Raw genomic sequence first — 8,721 nt, forward strand, 5'->3', positions numbered from 1 at the left:
TATATCCAACCTCATCATATGCTAAGAAAGTTATTGGCACTGCTTCTGTTTCTTGGTTGTTTTTTTTTTTTGACAGGAAAGTAGGATTCACTGGTGGGCATGATTAAGAAGGGGACAGTGCCACGGCTCGCAAGAATCCGAGGGCCATGATTAGGGATATGTTTGACCCCACAGCCATCCAGCATGATCAAGTTCATCCACACTAAACTTGGTACACCCCCCCTTCTTGGAGACGCGGGCCCTCTGGGGGCCGGGGAGCTTGCAGGGCCCCGAGGACCGCAGCCACGGGCTCTTGATCTGCAGCTTGGTGTGGATGAACTTGATGACCTGGTCCGTGTGGGCCTTGGCCACTGGGCCCTGGGGCTTTCTAAAGGTACCACACAGACTCATCTGGAGCCTCAGCTGGGGACAGCCGGTTCGTCATGGAAGTCCACTGGAAAGAGCTGTCTCCGCGGGCCCTTGGGGCAGCCTGTCCAGGCAGCCGGCTGCCTACACCACCAAGGAGCCCGCTGGGGGAAAGGGCACGATTGGCTCAACTGCTTACAAAGCCTTGTTTGTTTTCTGTTGTCAATATATTGTCATCTCATTTGGTTGAGTTTCCGCATCTCAAATAACTTGGTTATAAAGACCTGTGTATTTTCATTAGTAATTTTGCGTAGCTCATTTTAAGATAGAGACTTCCACAGATATGAATAGATAATGTTATAAATGGATCTCTCTTGAAGATGTGCTGAGAAAAATGAACTGATACAATGTTTTTATACTCTTAATAAGACATCAGAATTACATGATATCTTCAAAAGGTAGCATGAAACAATTTTCAATAGTGATTACTAGGCATGCTCTTTCACCAAGATTATCAAAGCAGTTTTGCTAGGAAGCATTTGTGTAACATACCATATGCCAAAAACCATTTGTTGATTTAAAATGTGACGGCTGAGTTTTTGAAGAGGAGATTTTGGTGTGCATGAAGTTACACATGCGATTGCATTCTCCCCATAATTACCTAGTCATGCTACAGACTGTCAACCATAGAACCCATTTGCTTATTTTTTTAAAGATTTGCTTTGCTTACAAAGATTTAGTTTAATGACATATTTTTATTCCTTCCTTCTTTTTCAACAAACCAAAGAAATTTGTGACTGCATTTCTTTGCTTCACATTTTATAAAATTCTGGGCCAATGAGTTTTCTCCTTTCCCCTTTATTCCTCAGAAGGGTCCCCATTTCCACCAAATATCCTCCTCAATTGAACAATCAACTTTATAAAATGCTTTGAGAAATGACTTAGAATAATACGTCATCAACTGACAGTCGGTAGTTGTTTTATATATATAATGTATACTGCATTTATAACGTTGCTTATATAAATATAAATTATAGGTGCCTACAATACAAATATATCAACATATGCTCAAAATATGAAGAAGCTATAGTAGCAATGAAAGCCTTTATCCAATAGTACCTTCTTTTATTAAAATATGAAGAAAGTGCAATAAAATATGGGCTAATTCTGTGAAGGTATGATTTTGTAAATTAGGATATTAGATTGTTCTTCAGTCTTGCTTGCTATAGGATCATTAAAAGTTGAAGACATTTGAGCATTTCCATGACATTTTTTTTTTTTTAATGACAAACTCCTCCTCCACCACTACCACTAGCAAAAATTTGTAACTTGGATACCAGGTCTTTTTAATGAAGCTTTTGAGTCTTAGAAAATATGATTAATCTGATTAGTGATTCAGCCTCCCTTTGTGCTTACATTATCTAACACAAAGAGCCCCCCACAGGTTAAAGTTTAAATGTGGATTACCAGATAAAGCTAGTCCTGACGAGGTTTCTATGGCGCAAGGAAAAATTGGATTTGCTTTTCACCTCATCTCAGGCTCTGTCATCCTCGTTTTTGCCTTGTTCCCTTGTTCACAGCGAGGATATTAATTTTGTAGTAAAATCTTTAAGCAATTATGCAGATAGCTCTGAAAAAGCAACATACACACACAGTAAGAGAAGCTTAACTGAAAAATGGGCCCCAGATATTCATTAAAAACAGATGGCTACATTGCCAACAGCGTAACTTTGGATGTTTGGGCTAAGCTGGTATTAATCTGCCACAACATGAAGAGAAGATGAAACTGCTGGTTACAAACTATGTACTGCTTCTACTTTTTGCTTACAAAAGAATACAATGATGACTTATGGCTGCCGTTTTGGATAAATGTCCCTTCCCCAGATTACTTACTCAAAAGTGAAGTAATATTTTAACAGTCTTAGCTATCACTGAATCTTCATGTTCATGTACAAGGAACTGATAAAATACAAAGAATCATATCATTTTAAATTTTTTCTTTTTCTAAAATTTCTTTGGAAGTAGACAAAAATATTCCACTTAAAATTTGATATTAGGTAAATTTTCTTTTAAATCTACTGAGAATTGGAAATAGGTCTAATCATATTTCAGAGTCAATATAAAATACAATTTTGCATTTATATAATAAAGTAGCTAAATGTATGGCTATTTATGAGTTATATGCTAAGCAGAAACCATGAAATTTTCAATCTAAACAAAATCAGGAAAAATAAGGCAGAAAAATCTTTGGCCAAGTCTTCCAGGTTAATTCATGGGTGATAGAAGGGAATGCTATTTAACTGAAGCAGCACCTATAAGGACAAACGCAGAAGGTATATATTTTTTCATTTATGCATGCATGTGTATTAAGTCACTTCATTTGTGTCTGACTCTTTTCTACCCTATGGACAGTAGGTTACCTGGCTCTTCTGTCCATATGATTCTCCAGGCAAGAATTTTGGAGTGGATTGCCATGTCTTCCTCCAGAGGATCATCCCAACCCAGGGACTGAACCCTTATTTATTTGTATAATTATCAAAACAAAGTGAATTATTAAAAAATATCATACCTAAAACTAACTATATATATAAACATATATATATGTATATACTTTATATATAGCAAGTGGTAGATAAGTTCTAATGAATTTCAACCAACTTTTGTTTTATAGGAGAAATTCAGAAATTCACCTAACTATAAAAACTTTCAGGACAGAATTTCCCTTACCATGTACAGACTGAGTGACACTCAACTGTAACATCATGGAGACAGACATGCATGTTGCATCTAAGGACTCGTTGAAACATCGTGACATCATTCTGCTTCATCTATGCATGAAGATGAACGGGCATGGGTGTTTGACAAAGGTCCTTGTTATCACTAAAGGGTCCACTTTCACCCCTTGTGGGATAAAACAGCAAGGAACCAGCAACACAGCGCGCGGTGTTCAGCGCGGGGCTCTGCGGGGACCTGGAGGGGCTGGGTGCGGAGCGGGTGGGCGGGAGGGCCGAGAGGGAAGAAATGCTTGTGTACACACAGCTGGTTCACCTCGTTCTACAGCAAAAACTGTCACATGATAAAGCAACTACACTTCAATTAGAAACACATTTATTGTAGAAAAATGTAAAAGATACACTAAAGAAATTTACGATAATCCCTAATCTGACCACTCTGAGATGACCACCACTAGTATTTATATACGTATTTCAGGGTATTTTTACTGTGTATTTAAAACACTGCTTTTTTTCCCCAAATAATCTATACGACTATCACTTTATATAATCCATTGCCTTCCTGGTGGCTCAGCTGGTAGAGAATTTGCCTGTAATGAGGGAGGCCTGGGTTCAGTCCCTGGGTTGGGAAGATCCCCTGCAGAAGGGAAAGGTTACCCACTCCAGTGTTCTGGCCCGGAGAATTCCACGGGCTGTATAGTCCATGGTGTCGTAAAGAGCTGGACGTGACTGAGCGGCTTTCACCTTCAATCTTCTCCTAAACCTCATTTTACTGAATCCATGACATTCCAGGCATAGGTAATCCAAAATTCATTTCATCAGCACTCTATTGATGATAAACAGATAGTCTGAAAACTGTTGTTATTTTTAAAATCTCAAAGATCATATACAAGCTAAAATTTGTATAAAACATGTGTTACTGAATTAATCTTCTCACATTGCCCCTTTTTCACATGAAAAAAAGCATATTCAACAGGCCCTTGTGATTAATTCATTTTTTAAGAAGTATATTTACAGTCTGGATAAAATATCTTGCTGCTAATGGAACCAATCACATTGTGTTAATAACCCTAAACTGTCTTTCCAATCTAATCTAATTTCTATCATCCCGGCCTGGTTTTTCAGTCACACAGGTTACTTTCCATCTCTCCAGCATGCCCTGTATTCTTAAATACCAGCGGACTATTGAAGATATAGTTCCTTTTAATAGCCATGGGCCTCACTCCAGTCCGTCTACTGAAGCCCAAACTACCCTGTCGATGCATCATTTCTCCCCACCTATCATAGGCATTTACTGCTCCTATATTTAGCCGAGGATGCTGATCTCTTTTGGGGGCTGTTTTAATTGAAAAGGTTTGTTCATCTGTCTGTCTTGGAGACTGTAAGCAACTTCAGGGCAGGAACTAAGTCATATTCATTTTTGTGTTTTTTGTACTTGGCGAAGTGCCTGATGTCTAACAGGCATCCTATAAATGTTCACCAAAATAAACAGTGACTTGAGGACATTTGGATAAGAAGATAAAATTATAAACAACACAGGTTAAGTCCTGACCAGCGTTGCCCAAGGCCCAGCCACCTCTTGTGGCCTCAGCGTTATTTTAAGGGATAAGAAGACGAAAATGAACACACGGCCGTGACTGCTTTGCAGCTCCCCTGCATCACGTGAATGGACCCAACCTCTCTGAACTCACTTGAAAATGAAACTGTTGGTACCAACTGCATGGGGGAGGGGGGAGTGAGGTTAAATTCTGAAGCAGAAAAGAGGCAGAATGGTGACTGAATGAGAATTTCACATTTTCTGTGATTGCTGGCCTCTCCTACTCTTAAGAACACTCTTCTTTGAGCAGAGGATGTGGGGGGACACGGCAAAGGAACAACACAGTTATTATTACTTTAAGGCAAATAAGTCCCAGACAACAGAAGAATCTAACTCATGGACCAAGGCTCGCTTGTAATCGTTGAATATATACTGTGCGGCACATCATATGAGCTGCTGATAATTGTGGGGAGATCAGTGGCTCTGCAAACCTCAGCTCCACTCGCCTTGTGAGATGGACCCCCTAAAAGAAACCGGAATGGTCCTATGGAACAGTCTTTCTCAAAAAGAAACAGTCTTCCTTCTCGTTATTAGAAGGAGGAAGAAAGCAACCCAGTAGGTGACAGCATAGGGTTCCCAGATGGCGCTAGTGGTAAAGAACCTGCCTGCCAATGCAGGAGACACAAGAGATGCCGGTTCAATCCCTGATCTCCTGGAGGAGGGAAAGGCAACTCACTCTAATATTCTTGCCTGGGGAAACCCACGGACAGAGGAACCTGGCGGGCTACAACACTTGTATGGTGAGGGGATGGGGCAGAGAGTTGTCTCCTCATTCTGTACGAAGCTGCAATGTGTGCCTTTCAAACTCCTTCCAAACTAGAACCTGTGTAACTCTTTATGCACAAAAGTCTCCACCTAGAATAATAACCTTATTTATGTATATAAGTCATGTGTTTTATTGTTTTTCTTTTCAGCTAGAAATTAGTCATATCTTTTTGTGTCTCATTTTTAAAAACAGTCTAGTTTAAACTGGGGAATAGGAATTATATATCTAGCTATGAGCTTAAACAGCCAAAATCTTCACTGGATGTTGACACTTTTCCTTAAATCCTCTTCTCATATCAAGATGATTTTTCTGTGTTGCTATATATCATGACAAGTATGATTAAATATTTTAGCAATATGATGATTCAACTGGCACATGTATCAAAGCAATTTCCATGGCTTGAAAATAACATTAAAAAATCTTTCATTTCAGTAATACCAAATGTTTCTTTGAGGTTAACATCTTGTGACAGGAAATGAACAGAGCATTAAAAGACATGCAACTAGACGTCATATGAAAATTTAGTATATTTTCCTATAAGGAAATTTCTTTATGCAGCTATTTACTTTAAATTTCTTGGTAAATAAAAAAGTATTATTTAGAATTCAATAAGAACACCTATAAAGAAGGTATACCAAACAAACAATGTATGAAACATTATTTTTAACTGAAATTGCTGCATGAACAGCTTGTGGGTGTTTTTAAGTTCTGGGAATTCAAGTTTGACTCTAATAACAATGTCTGCATTTAAAGAAGTAATGAGTTATTTAACCCATCTTAAAGGGTAGGCCAGATAATTTGCTTCAATGATTAGGGCCCTGTGCAAATAAAGAAGAATCTACAATCCCAAGTGGAAGGCAAACAAATAAATCTATTCCATCCAGAGGCCACTAGCAATAGTCCACATTCTGCTCAGCAGTACCGAACACACCCTCCCGTCCTCAGCAACTCAGTCCTACAATCCAGCAAATTAACTGGAAGCACATTCTGTACCGACAGTAGTAAGAGGTTAGATCTATGTAGCAAGAGGATCAGAAATTTCTACTTTTATATTCTTCCTTTATTTATGCAGTTTGGTCTTTAATTAATAGGTTTGTTCACTCGGCTTGTTATAAATGAGATTTGATGATGCTCATAGGACGAAGTACTGGAACTTAAAAGGAATTAGTTTCTCATATGGTCTATTTTCCCAAATCAAGGCATTTAGAAAATACTATGAAAAAGTCTAAAAGTATTATGTAAATGCTATTATGATACTTATTTTCATCACAACAATTATTAGCTAGCCTAAATTAAATTTTTAAAAAACTATAAAGGAGACATTCATGTCTAGATGATGGTGTTAATACACACATATAGTCTCATCAAGATAATTTTACGTGCCCAGCCTCATCTCCACCAGAGAAGCCATCCGTTGGATTCTCCAAAAGCCACTGGTCTCACTTCGTACGGTGTCACCTTAGGGTGTTTGGCACGAAGCGTTTGGTGTGGTGTGGCCACAGGTACCATCCTGGGCAGACACCACTCTTCCGCAGGACAGACCTCAGAGCCCTGTGCTGTTCACAGCCTGCCTGCGACTCCTGAGTGCGGACTTAGTGTCTTCTCTATCTAGTCAGGAGAAAAAACTCACGCAAAGAGAAAAGATATCATACTTTCACGTCTGAAGAGCAGAAATCTTTAACACTTTTCAAGAGTAGCTAAACTGAATATCCTCTGAAGAGACTAGAGGGAGAGCAATGAAATTACAAAGTGCCCTGGGCTTCAAGGGCTGTAGGTAAGGTTGGATTTGGCTAATGAATTTTTCATGATTTCTAATTTGAGTTCTTGTGCTAAAAATCTAAAGTGTCTCTGAAGGCCAGTCACCTTGCTTAAATACGTGAATCCAGGTGGATGTGCCCTGAGAGGGCAAGGGTGGACGAGGGGGAAGTGAACAGTTCAGATCGCATCTAAAGGATCGCATCTAAATGATCACTCAGACATTCCCAGTAAAGCCGGCTCACCCTTGCAGGCCTGACTGAGAATCCAGAAATGTTGATTTTAATGCAAAATCTTAATTTCAGATGTTGTGAATTAATTCAATAATAATAATAGTAAATCTATAGAACAAACAAAATATGCCCATGGGTTGCATTTGGCTCATAAATATGTTTTCCTGCTGAAAATTCTGAGAAAACCAAGCATGGGCTTTGAAGTATCAGATTTTGTGCCTACTATTGTCTCCTGCTATTACTGGTACTGCGTGGTGATTGGCTGTATAAAATAATTAGACTTATTTTGGCAAAGCACCTTTGATTTGGAGCTAGAATATTATGAGGTTTGCCAAGACATATTACAATAATGCTCTATTATATTTCATGATGGTATTTGATTAAAAATGCAGATAGAATAATCAATATGTTAAAAGCTTACTTTTATCTTTCTACTCCTTCTGTTACCAAATGGACTTTGTTAGTTTCAGCAATCTGCTTACTGATGTGGAAACAAAGCTTTTAATTTTATCACAAAAAATGTGAGGAACCAAAGTTTTTTAATGTCTTAAAAAGAAAAATATTAACATTAATTATAACATGAATATTTAACATTTACTTACTGTTTATTTACCAGTATGGCCAAGTTGAAAGTACTTTACATGCAGTATTTTATTTAATGCCCACAATTACCTTAAGATGTGGGTGTTATTATTAATTTTATTTCATAGCTGAAGTTATTAAATTTGAAATACTTTTTACTAGTTTTAAAACATACATCTATTATCATTTAAACAGTTTTAAACTCTGTGTTTTTGTCCTTAATAACTGGATTCCATTTCCAAATATGCGTGAGGTTTCATAGAGAAAGATGGTATTTGAAATCAGAATTGAAAGGAAAAGGCATTTCTACTGTTTGTCCATGATGCTAACATCTAGTTGAATTTTTCATGTGTGATTCTGACCTTTCTAAGCTATGTTTTTTATAAGCATTTGTTTAATGATTAATATTATTGTAATATTGGTTAGAATATTAAAATATCACAAAGAGATTATAATAATACTTCTACTTTCTCTTTTATACTCAGATTTATTCTAAAGAAGAGTATTAGCTTTTTCTCTCTTACATATATTCAAATAACATAAGTTGGCATATTTTAAAGTATTTGATAAATGAAGTTCAACTATATGTTTACATAAAATATGAGAAGTATCAGAAATTTTAGAAAGCATTTAAAATATAATAGCAATATCTTTCCACTTTATTAATTGACTTCCAGTCAATTGCAGCAAAATTGCTTTTGAGCGCAGCCG

At 37.4% G+C, this 8,721-nt stretch overlaps 1 pseudogene; it reads right to left on the reverse strand.

Moving 5' to 3' along the window:
- Positions 1-441: 441 nt before the first annotated feature.
- Positions 442-542, reverse strand: LOC139034925 (small nucleolar RNA SNORA70; annotated as a pseudogene).
- Between the last annotated feature and the right edge of the window lie 8,179 nt (positions 543-8,721).

This window comes from Odocoileus virginianus, chromosome 4, assembly GCF_023699985.2.
Source record: "Odocoileus virginianus isolate 20LAN1187 ecotype Illinois chromosome 4, Ovbor_1.2, whole genome shotgun sequence".
Taxonomy (NCBI): domain Eukaryota; kingdom Metazoa; phylum Chordata; class Mammalia; order Artiodactyla; family Cervidae; genus Odocoileus; species Odocoileus virginianus.